The 18,247-nt window shown below is 37.1% G+C and overlaps 1 pseudogene; it reads left to right on the forward strand.

The window, feature by feature from the left end:
• The first annotated feature begins 909 nt into the window (after positions 1–909).
• On the forward strand, positions 910–17,115 carry LOC114825064 (MADS-box transcription factor ANR1-like; annotated as a pseudogene).
• Positions 17,116–18,247: the final 1,132 nt, after the last annotated feature.

Here is an 18,247-nt window from a genome sequence, read left to right on the forward strand (position 1 = left end):
CACGTGGCACACATTTGGCAGTTACGTGGCACAAATGTGGCAGCCATGTCAGCACTTAACGGATCAATGGATGGAAAATGTAACGGAGGTATTATTTTGAAATAAAATAGAACGTGAGGTATGAAAGTGAAATGTTTTAAAGATGTTGTATGAGGTTGTAATAGACCTCAAACCTGAGGGGCTACTATGTAATTTACCCGTAAATTAATGTGCATGTCGATAATGAAATACAATGTTCTAATATATTAATAAATAAAAAAGGATAAATTCAAAAGTATTCAAGAGTAGGGTGAAAAAAACTAAATCCAGTAGTTTTATGAAAATTCAAAGCCTTTCTAAAAAATTAATATGCAATAAATTTTTAACATTAATGTCTTTTTTTTTTTCTTGTTGCAAAATCATTTACTCTCTCCTTACAATTAATTGTCTACATCAAATATGTAATAGGGGTATTTTAGGCATGTGAAAAATGTAAAATATGTGTGAAGTAATATGAAATTAATGAATTTGCTTATGTGGATCCTAGTCATTGGGTTTTCTTTGAGTAAAAATGTTATGTAGGGTTATATGAAGAAAATTAAGTTGGAATGGCTAAAATCATATTTTCAGTTGATTCAACAAACGAAATGTCATAAAGCGTGGCGCTGTTAAGCCATTAAACCACTAGGCGGTTTCCCTCCACAGTCCATACCGCGTTTTATCAAATAAACTGGGTTTCTACTTGTACAGAAATGACTCTGTGGCTTTCCATATAAAGCATTATAATTATAATTATAGGTACATACATCTAAGGAAATTAAGGAAAGAGGGGAGCTGCTACTGTTTTCTCTATAGCTTGTTTCTTCCATGTAAGCTCTCTTCAGTTTATTATACACCTTACTTTTTTGAGGAAAAAATCGAAAAGAAGAAATGGGGAGAGGAAAGATTGTGTTTAGAAGGATTGACAATTCGACGAGCAGGCAAGTGACATCGAAAAGAAGAAATGGGTTGCTTAAGAAGGCTAAGGAGCTATCAATCCTTTGTGATGCTGAGGTTGGATTGATTGTCTTCTCTAGCACTGGCAGGCTTTACGATTATGCTAGCACTAGGACCTAGTTTGGGAGTGAGGTGCTTAAAAAAAAACGCTCATGAAAAAAAGCTGTAAGGGTTTTAGGTGTTTGGTAAACTGAAAAAAAAGGGCTTATTTTGGAAGCTGCTATGAGAATAAGCTGAAATCAAAGGAAAAAGTTGAAGCTGTTATTTGCAGCTTTGGAAAACTGGCTTTTTTTCAAAGCACACGGAGCTACAGTGCTCATTTAATGAAAAGACCCACTATCAGACTGCTTTTTTTTCCAAAAGCACTTTTACAAAAAAGTTTACCAAACACTCTGCTGCTTTATTTCACAGCCGCTTCTCACAGCACAGCCGCTTATTCTCACAGCAGTTTTTTTTCAAAGCACAGCAATACCAAACCAGCCCTAGGTTAGATCTCTCTCTCTCTCTCTCTCTCTCTCTCTCTCTCTCTCTCTCTCTCTCTCTCTCTCTCTCTCTCTCTCTCTCTCTCTCTCTCTCTCTCTCTCTCTCTCAAAATCAATCAATCAATCAAATCCATATATGTGTGTATATTGCCTGTGAACATTTTTTTGGGTTGTATATATATATAGACACACAATATATATGCTGCATGTTCTAGCAAAAGATTTGAGGTAGACTTGTTATATTGGACTAATTCAGACAACACATATCGGCTATTGCGCCCTTTTAATCTTCTTTGGAGCGAAACATTGTTCTCATGTGAAGATTTTTGCTTGCCCGAAAATGTTATTATTGCATAAAATAGTGATTTTTTTATGAATCTATATATAGCATGTGGAATTAACCGAAGATGTTATTTGGGTATTTGGTTGCCTCCTGTCTTGTGGTCATGGATTGTGTAGAACCTTTCCTTGTCTATATGCATAGAAATTCAGAAAGACATTATACCTGATAAGAAATTGCTTTTAAAAAACTTCCAAACGAAAAAAAAAAGTTACAGATAAACATATGAATGCTTCTCACATTGTACTACACACACACACACTAGCCTCTATGCACACATGTTAGTATGTGCAAGAGGCATTTTTGCATCACGGGCGCTACGCGCCCGTAAAGGTGTATTGTGTTAGCATTTTTTTCATTGTAATTGTCATGAAATATTTTAAATGTATTGTGCGAAGAGGAACTTTTTCGTTTTCATTTTGCGTAAAGTAATGATTTAAATGTTATTAATGCAATTGTCAAACAACTTGGGATTTTGGATGCAAGTTCCTATACCTAAAGTCCATGAACAATAGTAAGTAGATGTAAATAAAAAATAAAAAAAGTAGATGAAAACATTAAGTACTTACAAAACAACTTAAATGTCAAACTATAAAACCTACATCACAATATGTACATAATTCACAATACCCATAAAGTCTATATGTCACTGTTTCTTTTGAAAAGAAAGTTTATATATTTACATCAATGCTGCAATTTCCACCCATTTGTTCATGAATTAGTAACCCAATGGAATTTTTTACTTTTAGGGAAGAATTGGTGTTTGAAAGATCGGATCCTCACCAATTTCTATCACTGGCTCTCCCTTTTCTTTTCATTACCAGGCATACACTTTCCCCACCTTCCCTTTTCTCAGAGGCCCGACAAATAGGTCTGCAACCAAAAATTGATGCATATATCTTCACAATACATTCCAAATGATTTAGTTTATGTTTCTATCAATTAATTTGCCCGATTCCAAATGGTACTTACCTTAATTATCGAACTAAGAAGGCACACAGCACACACTACTAAATTAAACAGTTAGCACGACAAGGGAGATTTTGTCGTGCAAATCATTATTAGGTCGCACAAAAACTATGGCGACCAGAAAATCGTAGCCCGTATTTTGTCGCGCAAAGGTCATGAAAAAAGACATTGCGCGAAGAAAAATTTCAAATTCATCGCACAAAAAAAAATTGCACAACGCTCTACTACTCATCGCGCTAAAGTTATACGAACGAAGGTTTTCGTCGTACGATATAAAAGGGTACAAGTACACTTTGTGACTAGTTCGTCTCGAAAAGTTTGAGCAACGAAAAATGTAAGAGCTGCGTGGTAATGTGCGACGAAGTTATAAGACGTGCTTAATTTTACGCGCAAGTGTAATTTTTATTAAAAAAATAGAATAAAAGGAAAATTAAAAAAAAAAGAAAAAAAGATTTCATACTAATGACAAAAAAAAAAGCAAATTAATGAATAAAAAAATAATTTTTATTTATAATATAAATAAAAATGTACGTACAAATATAAAGTTTTAAAAGAAAGCAGGAACAAAACTATGAAAAAAAAACGAAAAAATCTATAGGAATGTCGTTCGAAGGATCTTGCTGCTGGTTGGGGACAGGGTCGGAGGTCGACGGGCCTGATTGCTGTGCTTGCTCAATGTGGAAGGGCTGTGAGGGTGATGGTGCAGAAAAACGGGGGAGATGTATTCCGGAGGAATTGAGGGCTTGTACAAGCATCGACATTTGAGACTTGTACGATGCCAACTCACTCCTCATGCCAGCGACTTCTTGCGTTAAAGCGGTAACCTGGCCCTTTGACTACGATGATGACGAGGCTCTACTCTCCCATAGCCTGGCATTTCCCATCAACCGACAATAAGTCCCTGGCCTCCGACTGAAAGTTTGGTCCAACGTCTCTGTGACGATGTGAAACCTTGCATCCTCAGGGGGATCCACAAACTCAATCAGCGTGTCCGAGGGAAGTTGGGAGGCAGACTCTGGAAGCACCGATTGACTCTTCTCCACCATAGTCACCTTTGAAAAAAAACATGGATTATTAATAGAAAACAATTTGAAATAATTAGTATAAATGTTGAATGCATAAGAAATTACTTACATGAAGGGACTCGGTCAACTCATTTCCAGGCCGAACATAAACGTCAGCAAAGACGTCGATCTCTGGAAATTTTGAACCTTCTTGAAATCGAAAAAGATAAGGAAAATGTTAGTAAGAAAAAAATTATTAGCGATATTTTAAAATTGGAAATGAAAGATGTAATATATACCTTCCGTCGCGCCTCCATCCTATAGGAGAAAGGCCTCGAACTCGAATGGTGGAGAAGAGTCTTCTTCTCCCGATTGATCTTGTTCACCTTCGCCTTCTTCTGTTATTAAAAAAATAAATGTATTAGTTGTAATACTTAAACAAAATTTAAAAAAATAATAATCAATATTAGTAAAAATTAAAAAAAGTAAAGTGAAAGAAGTCGTAATTAAAAACGCACCACATAGCCTGGTTCCTGAAAATGACAGCAAAGCCAAACCCAATTATCTTGTCAGTCCTCCAACTCCTTAGGACAACCCTCCTCAAGAGCGACCTGCGGATCATCAAATTGCTGGAAACATTGGTGCAGGTCACTCTTCCACTGCTTGTAGCGTTTGGAGAAAAGCGTATTAAGGTACCCAAACATGTCATCGTCCATGTTCCCCAAATTGTAGTTTGTCTGCAATGTAACAAATATTTTGAAAGTATTAGTAATAAAAGATAGTAATAAATATAAATATATAAATTTTACATGAAAAACATTAAAAAGGCAACACTACTTACAAACAATTTGTTGCGCACCGTGTTCTTCGTCTCCTCCGGCATAGCCTTCCAAGACTTCCACCACATAGGGCAAAAGGTCTGCACGAGCCAATGCACTATGTTGCTCTGACGTTGGTACTACCTGATGTCGCTCATCGTATCCGATTGGGATACAACCGTTGGTCACCCGGGTGACCTTCGCCGTCTTCAATTACCGACAAGATCCCCAGGTGTTTTTCTTCACTGCAAAGAGATGAAAAAAATATCATTAACCCAAAACTAATAACAAATCCTACTAAAATTTCGGCATAACCTCCCCTATAATTAAAATATTTCCCAAAACCCTGAAAATAATATAAACACTATATGCATCCAACACAATGATCACAACAGTTTAATAAAAGGTTCAAAACGATGACAACTTTTTAATCCTTACATGACATAACTTAACAAATTGAACCTAAAATAACAAAACTAATTAGTTAACATTCGCATACATTTTCTTCCTCTATTTCTCCTGAAAATTACTTAGCATCATAGCTACTTCTTTGTTTGAGGCCACTATTTTCTTTCTCCTAATTAGAACATATTTCCAATTCGAGCGTTTTCAAATACCACAACAAACTTCTAAAAATGGTGACAATTGCCATCCAAGACAGCCAATTTTCGAGCTTGTATACACAGGCTCTCGACATTGCTGGCAACAGGCTTGGCAATGAATTCTAAGTTGTTATAGCAAACAATTCCATATAACCTCATCCACATTGACACTTGTAAGACTCTGACAGTCACAACTGAAACTTCGACGACTCTAAATACTTTGCTTCATGATAATTACCAACGTTTTCATTTCCCAGTTAAACATTTTCGCCATTTCCTCAGCATCAAAACTCTTCCACAGAACTATCGTTTCAATTTCGTGAGAAACACATTTCAATAACTAAGAAATGACACATAAATTAACAAAAAAATTGCAAAAATATAAAAATTTACAGACATGAATTACACAATACACACAATTTCGATTTCATGACAAAACCCATTTCTGAAAGCGAAGAAATTGGGAACAAAAAAAGAGAAAACAATGGAAACTTTTTAATCCTTACATGACATGACATAACAAATTGAACCTAAAATAACAAAATTTAGTTAACATGGGAATGAGGGAGTGAATTAGGATTGTATACCTAGCTGTGTACCCGAGGCATCGGTTGTGGATCTCAATGGCGACATCTGGTCCGTAGTGCGAGGGTCAGTCGCTAATAGGCAACGCCACTGAAGAAGTTGATGATGCCTGCGTCTGTGGGACTGGAGGACCAACTGGGTAAATCGGATTGACCGGCCTATAGTCCATCTCTACCGGAGCAGTGGTGGCAGTAGTAGGTGTAGTCATTGGACTAAGTGTAGAAGTCATCGCCCTCCAAGTTCTAATGAGGTGTGACATCTACAAAATTGGAAATCAATTTGTTTCGTACATAAAGATTTAACTTACCGTACACATGCTAATAATTTCAACTTAAATTTAGAACGAATTTAAAAACCCTAATTCTAAACCCAATTCAATTCAAGCAGAAACAAAACTTAAAACTAATATACTATACACAAAGTAATCAATTCAGATAGGATATAGACCCAGCAATTATAACTTATATGAAGAAACTAGCATAAGGAAGTAGTTGGAGGCAAAATCTGTATGTACGTGCTCTGTGTGTGTCAGGGAATTCAAATGATAAATAAGCCACAAGCTAGCAATTTGGCTCCTCGAGGGTAGGTAGAAACTAAGAACATGCACCCAAGTTAATGGATGGAAACAAAAAAGTATGGCACATATTCAACAATAACCAGGGATACAAGCATCATAGCCAGAAAAAGAAAGCATTAGACATCTTAGGAGTTACAAAGTCCAATATAGCACGCCAATACACACAACATGTGCTATAACACAATTAAAACAAAGGGAAGCAGAGGATAACTGATAACCTTCTTTACATCTCCCTAGAAGCACAGATGATAACCTTCTATTTTTAAAAATTGAAGCATAGTATTGGTCAATGAATACAATAAAAAAACCAATGAAAAGAGAGTAACCGAAACATCCAATTCTAATATGTAAGCTCTCATCAGATAAACCTTAAAAAAGCAAGTCAACCATAACAATATCAAAATCCATGGGACTACTTTCGAGCAGACCACTTGAACTTGAAGTCAAACAACAATACTAGAAAGCAATGGAAGGTAACAAAATTATGGAAATAGTAATTAAAATTACCATAAAGTAATGCAAGTGACCAAAGTGTACATCCAAAAGCTAGTGGATTTTTCTCCTGAAAATTGAAAAAATCAAGAATGACAATCTTATCATATGAAAGTATTTTTGTTAAAGAATGACATTATTAGCAATGAAAGTATTCGTTGACAAAAAACCTCACCCGGTATCCAAAAAAGAAAAACAAATTTCTTCAAGAGAGCAAATAAATACCCATCTAGAATATAAGAACTTACAACACAATATCATTCTCCAGGAAACTCAAATTTGGATGAAAAATAATCCCAAATTGCTTAACCTTTTCTCCATAAAACGAAATTTTGAAATATGAAAAATGCCAACTCACTCAACCCATGTTCTAGATGTGTTCATGTCTGCATATTTTATGAAGAGAGCAACGTGCAATCACAAAGAAAAGAAAAACAAAGGGAAGCACATGGAAGTTTACAGAACTAATCTCCGCATGTGCACTTTCCATCCTCAAACCTATGAAACCTATTGTTATCCCTCACTATGATAACCCTTCCTGAGCACTTGGACATAAACTTGACTACAGTATGACAATCGCCACCAATTTAAGAACCCCTATTTTAAGAACCCTAAATCTAACCCCCAATTTAAGAAAACCTAATCTAACCTCACTGCCCAAAATCATTCGCCTAATTTAAAACCTAAATCTAACCCCAATTAAGAACCTTAAAAACTCTAATTTAAGAACCTAAATGTAACCCCCAATTTACGAACCCTAAATATAACGACGCTGTTTTCACAAGATACCTAATTGTTGCATCTAAAGACCATACACGATGAATTTCTTATCAGCATGGAATCAGTTATTGATCGTTTCAACAAACAGAGATGGGAGCACCATCAACTGCAGAACCTTGCTTCAGAACTCAAGGTAACCACTCAACAAAAACAGCTCCAATCTTCTTTCTGCTGAATACCTGCACTTATATTGTATACAGACATTATATTTATAATACTATCAAATATGATAGGATTTTTAACACCTGTAGAAGTAGGATAAAAACACTTAAAAATAATTGCAAGAATACAAGGTAATGGTAGTATAGTCGGCTCTAGCAAGGTTGTTCTGTGCAGGGATTGAATGAATAATTTATGTAAAAATCAAGTCTTAATTAATTATTTGAAAGCAAAGTTTGGAAAAGGTTGATTTTATGATCTAAAATATAAAAAACGAATTTAATTAAAAAGATTAGAGAAATCGGCAAGAACATAGAAACATAAAAGAAAATAGTTTTTGAAAATCAAATTGAGAAAACACTAGGGTTCCGCCGTCACCTTAACCATCCTACATAGTTTTATCAATTATTTATGAATTACACATGCAACTTTGAAGGTTAAGTTTTCCTAATGCATATTCTCGTCATGATATTCATGCAAAAACGTATATCTAACATGCAATTCGTCTGTGATTTTCAAATCAAATATGAACATGCAAGATTCATTAAGTTTTGTGAAAATCCTTTGAAAAATCATGCAACCCCTAAGACGTGATATTCATCCTTAGTTATACTATTACAAGATTAAATCTTACCTAGAAAAGGTCTTAGAATATAACTAGGAAACATAATAAAATAATAAACTAGCACATAAATGGTTTCCTGTTTAAAGTCAAATTCGGATTGCAAAGAAAATCAAACTTTTGACTAACCACATCAACTCTGATTTGGTCCCAAAAAATCTCTTTTGAAAACTGAAGACATCCCCAACAAATTCTCAGTGGAAACCTTCCTCAAAATATGCCATCTTGACCTTCAAAATACCTAAAATGTCCAAAAACGTCAATCTGGAACAGATGCGCGCTAGGCCTTCTTTTCGTCGCCACAGTGAAACGGCTTGTAGTTAAATTCTGGAATTATGGCACAATCATCATGAAAGACTCACAAATCTACTCCAATTGGAAGTACTCCAAAATTCCTTCGTTTGATTAATTTTTGGTCAAACTAGATTCGCATGTACTACAGTTCAAATATATAACGAAGCATCAAAACGTCAACAAAATAATCACCAAAACATAACAAGAATAGGAAAAAATATATAATATAAAATTGACTCATCAAGTACCCCCAAACTTAGCTTTTAACTTGTACTCAAGCAAAACAAGACTCAAAAGGAAAAATAAAGCCTAACAAATTAGTAACTTAAACAAAAATTAACTAAAAACAAAACTTTCACCTTCAAGTTGCCAGCCATGCAAAACATTAAAAATCAGAATATCTTTTCAAAAGTTCCAATAATCCCATAATCCCAATAGTTTTTGAAAATCAAATTAATAAACACTAGGATTCTACTGTCACCTCAACAGTCCTACATAGGTTTTCCTAATGCATATTCTCCTATTGCCATTCAAGCAAGAACGTATGACTAACATACAATCCGTCTGTGATACTCAGATCAAATATGAACATACAAGACTCATTAAGTTTTGTGCAAACCCTTTGAAAAACCATGCAACCCCTAAGACGTGATATTCATCCTAAATGAAATTACAATTATTAACCACAAGAAGCAATACTCAATCCTTCGGTGATAGTTCAACCGAATTGCATCCAACTACTTATCTAAATATCCTAATAGTAGCTAAGCATTAAGATATAGAGACAGTTTAAACACAGTGATTAATAATTCAAAGTATGCATGAATATTATCATAAGCAATTAAATAAAGACTACATAGTCATGCTAAGGCTCGTGGCCTAGCCCTAGAAAAAGAAATTAGTTACAAATAATCATAAAACCAAAGGAATTTTATTGAAATAGAATAATGAAAGAAAACACCTTGTAAATAAACTTGAATTGTCAAAAGCCCTCTAAATCGAGTTCTCTAGAATAATGCGTAAATAACCCTAATGGCTAAATAGCATTATTTATAATATTACAAGATGAAATCCTACCTAGAAAAAGGTCTTAGAATAAAACTAGGAAACATAATAAAATAATAAACTAGCAAATAAAAAGGTTTCCTATTTAAAGTCAAATTCGGATTGTAAAGAAAATTAGACTTTTGACCGACCATATCAATTTTGATTTGGTCCCAGAATGTCTCTTTTTAAAACTGAATACGTCCCCACCAAATCCTCAGAAGAAACCTTCCTCAAAATATGCCATCTAGACCTTCAAAATACCTAAAATGTCTAAAAACGTCAATCTGGGAAAAATACGAGCTAGGCCTTCTTTTCTTCACCACGGTTGCTGGAATTATGAAACAATCCTCATGAAAGACTCACAAATCTACTCCAATTGAAATTACTCCAAAATTCCTTCGTTTGACTACTTTTTACTCAAAGTAGATTCACATGTACTACAATTAAAATATATAACAAAGCATCAAAATCTCACCAAAACATACCATGAATAGGAAAACTATATAGTATAAAATCTACTCATCAAAACACTAAGCAATAAGCTTCTTGGACAATGATATTTTCATATATGTTTCTACGCATGCATACCACTTGTTTAATTACGTAGCTCTATGGTTTTGCCTATGTACAGTAACAAACATTAACAACCATATCCGTTCTGAGCAATGTTGTATTACATCCCTTCGGAGAGAATATAGAAAAGCAAATCTAGAAGTGGCGAGAAAGTCGTCTTCCCTTAGTCACAAATTTAAATGCATGGAAAAGTACATGATAGGATTAGTCTAGATAGTTTGAAATAGCATTATGGACGGACATGCCCCATGTAATGAAAAAACTTCAGCGTAGGATTGCAGTACGGAGGAAGGTAATATTTCAATTTCCATAGTTATTGGTAACATATGGTTTTGGGAAATGTAAATCAAGACCTCCCACGAGAATTCCTCGAGTGATGGGAAGAAAAATTGAAGAAACAAGTGCAAAATGAAAATCTTTGCGCTGAACCCAGATGGTGTGGGCAAGCAATTTTCATATCTTGTGAAATCAATGAATAATGATAAAGAGAAAAAGGTGGCATAGTTGTATCCTAGGGTTTCAGTAAAATGTCGGAGCTACTAGAGCTTACCAAACAACTTTGCCGCACTTCTGAACATCTTAATATAGGGTGAATGTTGTCGTCATTTTTTCTTTAGTGTGGAGGATAAGATGCATGGCAGGTAACACATCCTTCAATTTCAATAAAGGGTAAGTTATCGGTGTTCTTGCTATTTCACAGTAAAATTACGTAGATACCTGCTCTCAACAACTTTGTACCATTAGTAGTCACCGAGTAAGTAAAAAGGCAACCTTTAGAGCAGACATAAGATGCACGTTTGGTATCAAACAAGGGATAATAATACTCACGAATGATAAAAGTAAGAGCGCGTACTAAAAAATATGAGATATACCTGCGTGGCCCCAAAAACAATTCAAATCTGCCTATATGGGATACACATGCATGGCCATAAGCTAGAGAACTTTGAGAATTACTCCAATCTGTCTATATGCATGTTTTTGTTTTTGTGTGTTAGCATGCAAGGAGATATATTTCCTAAAAATATGACGAATAAAATAAAATATGCATGCTTCAGATTCTTGATGTGTGATTTTACAATGGCTAACTTTTTCTAGTGCTCCTATAAATGCTCATTTGGTGAATTCATATTTCATGCATGACAACATTTATTGTATTTGTACTTAATAGTTTTGGCAAAGGGATGTAGCAAGCTTGAGGCAACAATTGCGGTACTTGGAAGAATGCCACAGGTACAATCATTGCTTTATATTGAATCTTCAACGTAGCCTAGCAATTTGATTCAAGTACCAAAACATAAGAATGCATATTTCATGTTGCTTATTCAAAAGGCTATCAAATTAATCACGGTTCATCCAAATACCAACCCAGAAAACCTTTTCAATAACTGAGGTCCCCAGTGAAGCATAACAACACATTGTCCTAAACCTAAATGATTTCGGTGTTCCTTATGCTTCCTCCTTAAGCGATTTTGCCAGAGACCAAGCTTTTACACCAACAAAAATGCAAAATCTCTTCACAATATTATCCTGATACTGTTACTTAAATATTGCTTAAACACTTAAGGTTTTCCCATGAAATGTGAGATAATGATTTATTGGGAAAAACATGGTATCTCCACAAAGTAACATTTAGTAAATATAAATTAGTTTGTGAGAACGATTAGAGTATACCCCACACCTTCGGTAAATTATGTAGGCAGTTAATGGGGGAAGAACTTTCTGGTTTAAGTGCCAAAGATCTACTGAATTTGGAAAGCCAGCTGGACATGAGTTTGAAAGGTGACCGAACAAAAAAAGTATCAAAAGCCTTAGCCCTGATTCTAGTCTCAGTTAATAATTTGTGCTCCCTTCTTTATATAGCACATACATGGCACTCATTTTGGTTTTATTTTTCCTTCTATTTTGTAGAACTAGATATTTGATGATGAAATAAAAGAATTGAACAAGAAGGTCGCAGTTGCTTAATGTTAATACATTTATTGGGGGGGTTAATTGATACTTATTAACGTTGTTATTTTTCACTTATTGTCCATACATGAAGTTCTACTTTTCTATTTAACACATATCATAATTCATTAAAAAGGCGGAGAGAAACAATGGGTAAAGGGAAACTGAAAGGAAGCAAATGAGCTTAAAACATAAAGCCATTATGTTAATTACATCAGCAAACGCGAAGTTGTCTTCTCTAGCAAACACTAACACAAAATATTCTAATCTCAGGTTTATGAAGCAAGGGATATGAATGGGGGAAAAAAAACTTCCCAACCTCCATATAGTATCAGTAATGCATTTGATTTGCATGCACCCATCCATCTGTAGCTAAGCCAGCCACAAATTCAAACTCAGCCTGGGCCTCCGCCTCAGAACAACGAAGTACCAGCAAAAGCAATCAAATTAGGGTATCTCCTAATGACTGTTAACATATTATAGCATACCATATAGATTCCAATGGACAAAACCCCAAAAAGGAGTAATAAGAAAAGCTCACTATTTTGATTATGCTATTAACATCTCTTCAAATTCTGCAACAGATTACAACTGCATTAGCAAAGTTGTTTCACAGCTGTGGATGGCCATGTCATAATGCAGAAACTTGCACCACAGTGAAAGCCAATCTTCTAAGAGTGAAATGTCATACTTACAACAAACGGATCCAACCAACAGCTTTGGTATGAAGTGTTCTGTCAAACAAACTTTAGGATTTCTGTAAAAGAACAACCTGTTAGGAGTAAATTTATGCAATAATGGGTAACAATTATGTGTCTCAGGATCGACTTTTATCTGTATTAAAAATGTGTTTTGACCAATGAAAGAACAATTGTCAATTGTTATACCTAATTTCTGCAACATCCTAATTTTGAGCCGTAAATCACAAAAACCACCGAGAAGTAGAGCACCCAAAACTACATAAAATTGCTCTGCACATTATATGAGATATGAAATATCACAATGAGAGTGTGTGCACTATGTTCACATTTTATATCACTATCACACAGATAGCACAGATAAACACAAGTAGGCATGGGTTAATGTGGTATTCAGCACAATGCCCAGCACAAATAGCAGACACATTTACTTTGATTTATTAATTGAAAATTAGGCACACAATGAGACAAATCAGAATCTTCGTAATGTTAGTTTCGTTAATAGTGCTTGCAGGCATCTATGATGTACTCTGAGATATAGATGTTGACACGAAATTTTCCTGAAACCAAAGAGACAAGAACAACGTGCACAAACAAATATTTTGTATTTGATGATTTTGGGTTACAATTTCTCTTTATTTCGATCCTCTGATTTGATCTCCATAAGGTATTGATTTGTGGATGTTTCGTTGATCCAAGGAGGCTCGATCTTGGATGAACTGTTGGAAGTTTCTTCAAGGGGCCGTGGGCTTGATCTTTGAAGGTGGATTTGAGCGGATCTTCAAGGAGCCGTTGGGGCTTGATCTTGAGGATGAATGTTTCTTCAAGGGCCGTTAAAGCTTGATCTTGAATAACGGTAATGAACGGATCTTCAAGGGCTTTTGGGCTTGATCTTGAAGAACAGTGATGAACGGATCTTCAAGGGCTTTTGGGCTTAATCTTGAAGAACGGTTGGATGTGTGGATTTGTCGACGTTGTTGATCCAAAGGGCCGTTGGGGCTTGATCTTTGGATGAACGGATGATGAACGATGGTGCTTTCTTCAAGGGCCGTCGGGGCTTGATCTTGAATTGGTGGAAGTTCTTCAAGGGCCTTTGGGGCTTGATCTTGATTTGGTGGATGGTTGATCCAAGGGCCGTCGGGGCTTGATCTTGGAAGAACGATGAACGAAGAACGAAGAAAGACTTTCTTCAAGGGCCGTCGGGGCTTGATCTTGAATCGGTGGATTGTTCTTCAAGGGCCGTTGGGACTTGATCTTGAATGAGGATTTGATGAAGAACGAAAAGGGCTTTCTTGATCCTTCGGGATTTGCTTGAGAGCTTCGGAGTTTCAGAGCTTCAGAGCTTCAAGGTGTAATATCCATTCCTCCCCAAATGAATGAAATTGGCTTCTATTTATAGAATTTTCCAAGGCCTAATTTTGAATATAATATTCCAGATGAAATAAGTCGTTTCTGCCAGGTGTTGACACGTGTCCTGTTTGATGACTTTTCCAACTTATTTCGATTTTTTGTTTAGACACACGCTACGTGTAAAATTTATGTAATACATGAGTGTTGACACTTTGATTTATCGGTCAACATTTATTTACCGAAATTTCGATGTCTACAAATGCCCCCACTTCAAGGCGCGTCGTATACATGTGCTTGTCATGTGTAAGAGATGCGTTTTGAAGTCCCTTAATGTAGATGTCGATCCAAGGGCCATTGAGGCTTGATCTTGAATTGGGTTGGAGGATTTTCTGGATTCCTCCAATTGTTGATTTTCCACAGCTTATTCTTGAACTAGGTTTTGATTCAAGAGTGGTAGACACTTGATCTTGAATCGAACTTGTGATTTCTTCAAGGGCCGTCGAGGCTTGATCTTGAATTTGGCCGGAAACTTCTTCAAGGGCCGTTGAGGCCTGATTCTTGAAGGTTGACTCGAACACATGGCAAGCAGGCACGAGGTGAAGGTGACGACTTGTTGCTTTGTTCAATCTTTCTAATTCACACCTGAGCAGTTTGGTCAACGGTATGATTTTCAAGATTGATGGGCTCTTCTTCCAGTTGGTGACTTGATCTTTAAGGATTTGATTCAAGGGTGGTGAAACGGCACATGCAGCCCACAATGCCTAGCAAGTCGACCCAAGAATTTAAGGGTCAAAACAAGTCCTCCACCCAGAGTGATTGCAAACCTGATGATATGAGATACTTTTGATTTTGAAGAAGTAGCGGATGAATCGGCATGTGCTTTGTTATGCTTGTCTCCACATGCTTTAATGTATCATTTTCCCTTGTTTTATCCATTCTTCTGGCAGAATGTAGCATCTTCTCGAGTTCTTCAGCTCGGACTCCTTCTGCTGAGCTGACTGTGCAGGCTGCATTATTCTCTGCTTGTTTCTTTAGGCAGATGTGGCAGCTTCTTGAGTTCCTCAGCTCGGACTCCTTCTGCTGAGCTGACTGTGAAAACTGCACTCTTCTCTGCTTGTTTCTTCTGCACGTTGTCTCCACGTGCTGCTAGGTATCATTTTCACTTGCCTTTATCTGTTCTTCAGGCAGATGTGGCAGCTTCTTTGGAAGTACAGCAGCAGTGGGAGACGAGTACTCGAGAGCAGTGCTAGGTAGGCAATCAGGGAAGGGTTCCCAGCAGTCGGTTCCTTATCCGAATTTGAGTGGAAGTTCCGGCATATTGTTTTCTTTATCCTTGTCTTTGTAGGTAGGAACAAGGACAAAGGAAAGGACATGGAGAACGCATGATATAAGATACTCTTGCTTTCTACCCTGGTGATATGAGATACTTTTGCTTTGGAGTCATTGGCTTGCAGAGGTACCCCAAGGAATAAGGAACACTGAGTGACCCGAGAGGCTTCGTTGGGAAGGCATTCTCGGAGATGAAGAAAGGTTCTGGGTGTCCGCCTTGCTATGGAGGGTGAAGGTGGATAGTTATAAAAAGTTCTTTAATACCTGTAGAGGTACTATTTTTTTTTTCACTCGTGTCGGCAACCATTGCGTGGTTGATCAGTATGGCTTCACGTGATTTCTTCTTTATCAGAAATATTCGACAAATTGTCCGTAATTTTCGTCAAGCTGAGTGTGCATGTGACAGGTGTTGACGAGGCTAAAAAAGATTGGCGCCTCTTCGATATCTGGGATCGGCGCTTTCGACAAATTGCCCGGGATTTCCACAAAGCTGAGCTTGCGTGTGACGGGTGTTGACGAGGCTGAAAAAGACTGGTGCCTCTTTGATATCTGGGATTGGCACTTCGACAAATTGCCCGTGATTTCCGCAAAGCTGAGTTTGCGCGTGATGGGTGATGACGCGTCTGGAAAAGCACGATGCTTCTCCGATTTCTGAGCTTGCCTCTTTGATTTTTGAATTGGCCTCTTCGAATTCTGAGCTCGCCTCTTCGATCTCTGAAATCCCGTCGAATGTTGATCTTTATAGAGGCACGCATTTCGTTTCAAAGCACACTTGAATTTTCGCTTGTAGAAACTCCCTTCTTGCACTTCTAAGATCTTGATTTGTTCGACCTCTTCTTTCTTCAACACCTTTGAAAATGTCTGGACCCTCCGACCGTCGTTTTGATTTGAACCTTGGTGAAGAGGTAGTCCCGCCTTCTCCAGACAACATATGGCGTCCATCCTTCATATCCCCTACTGGTCCTCTTACCGTTGGGGATTCGATGATGAAGAATGATATGACCGCTGCGGTGGTGGCCCGGAATCTTGTCACTCCCAAAGATAACAGACTACTTTCCAAGCGGTCTGATGAGTTGGCTGTTAAGGATTCTCTGGCTCTCAGTGTGCAGTGTGCAAGTTCTGTGTCTAATATGGCCCAGCACCTGTTTGCTCGAACCCGTCAAGTTGAATCCTTGGCGGCTGAAGTGATGAGTCTCAAACAAGAGATTAGGGGGCTTAATCATGAGAATAAACAGTTGCACAGGCTTGCACATAGCTATGCTACAAACATGAAGAGGAAGATTAACCAGATGCAGGAATCTGATGGTCATATTTTACTTGATCATCAGAAGTTCGTGGGTCTGTTCCAACAGCATTTGCCTTCGTTTTCTGGGGCTGTACCGCGTAATGAAGTTCCAAATGATCAACCTTCGGTGCCTCCTCCTCCTGGGGTTCCGCCGAGTGATGAGGCTTCACATGAGCAACCTTCGTGAAGGCCCCCTCCTGTTTGATTTTTTTTTTTTTTTTACTGATGTAAAATGTACATTTTTTTTTTGTTGTAAATTTTCAGAGAAATCAATAAATGAGCCTTATTTCATTCTTTGTGTGTGTGTATATATATTTAGTGCCAAAAGCATGAAGATTTTTTTTTTTTTTTTTTTTGCAGATGGTGATTGATGCATCATATATATATATATATATATATATATATTATTTGCACATGGTGCCTGATGCACCATCTATTTATATGTATATTATTATAATATTTTATTATTATTATTATTATTATTATTATTTTATTGTTTCTTTTGTATGGTACCTGATGCACCGAAACCTTTATAGCTTTATTTTTTTTTCTTTTTTTTTGCATGGTGCTGTCCACCAAGATTTTTTTTTTATATTTTCTTTTCTTTTCCTTTGTCAGAAGCACCCCCTTTTTTCACGTGGTGACAGCACCACTTTGCTTTGCAACACCATCCCATTTTTTTTTTTATTATATACTTTTTCTTTATAAATCTGTATAAATTTCGACTCCAACTGGCCTCTCCACCTTCACCGCCACATTGGCGCCAGTGACAGCGGCATCACATTTCCCCTCCATCTCAGACCTTCACCGTACTCACATACCAGAAGTGCATTTGCTCAACCAGATCGTATGTACTCGACGTCTTGTCCCCGCGACGCAACTGCAGCTCAGCTCAACCGAGACCAAACCCAATCAAAACCCTAACACTCTTCAACTGCAGCAGCAACGGCACTAGATGATGCGGCTCGAAGATGCTATTCCAACAAATCCAAGCTATGCAGCGAGGAATTTGTCAAGATGATGCAGCAGCAAGTTAACAGTGGTGATGTTGCATGTTCTTGCCACTTCCCACAACCGTGAGTCGGCGAAAGACATCGAGGGAACCGAGGCGTTGCTGCTTTGTTGTGACTTCGAGGCGTCGATTGCGAGTTGAGGAAGAAGACTGTTTGCTGCTGTTTGTGGCTGAGAGAGAGAGAAGCGTTGGTGACGCGGCAGTGGAGGATCAAATTCCGTCTGCAATTTTCAGGAGTCGCGAAACCAGCCAACAACTTAGAAACCTGTGGATGATCGAGAGCTAGACACAATCGAAGCTGTCTCAT

Source organism: Malus domestica, chromosome 05 (genome assembly GCF_042453785.1).
Source record: "Malus domestica chromosome 05, GDT2T_hap1".
Classification (NCBI taxonomy): Eukaryota; Viridiplantae; Streptophyta; class Magnoliopsida; order Rosales; family Rosaceae; genus Malus; species Malus domestica.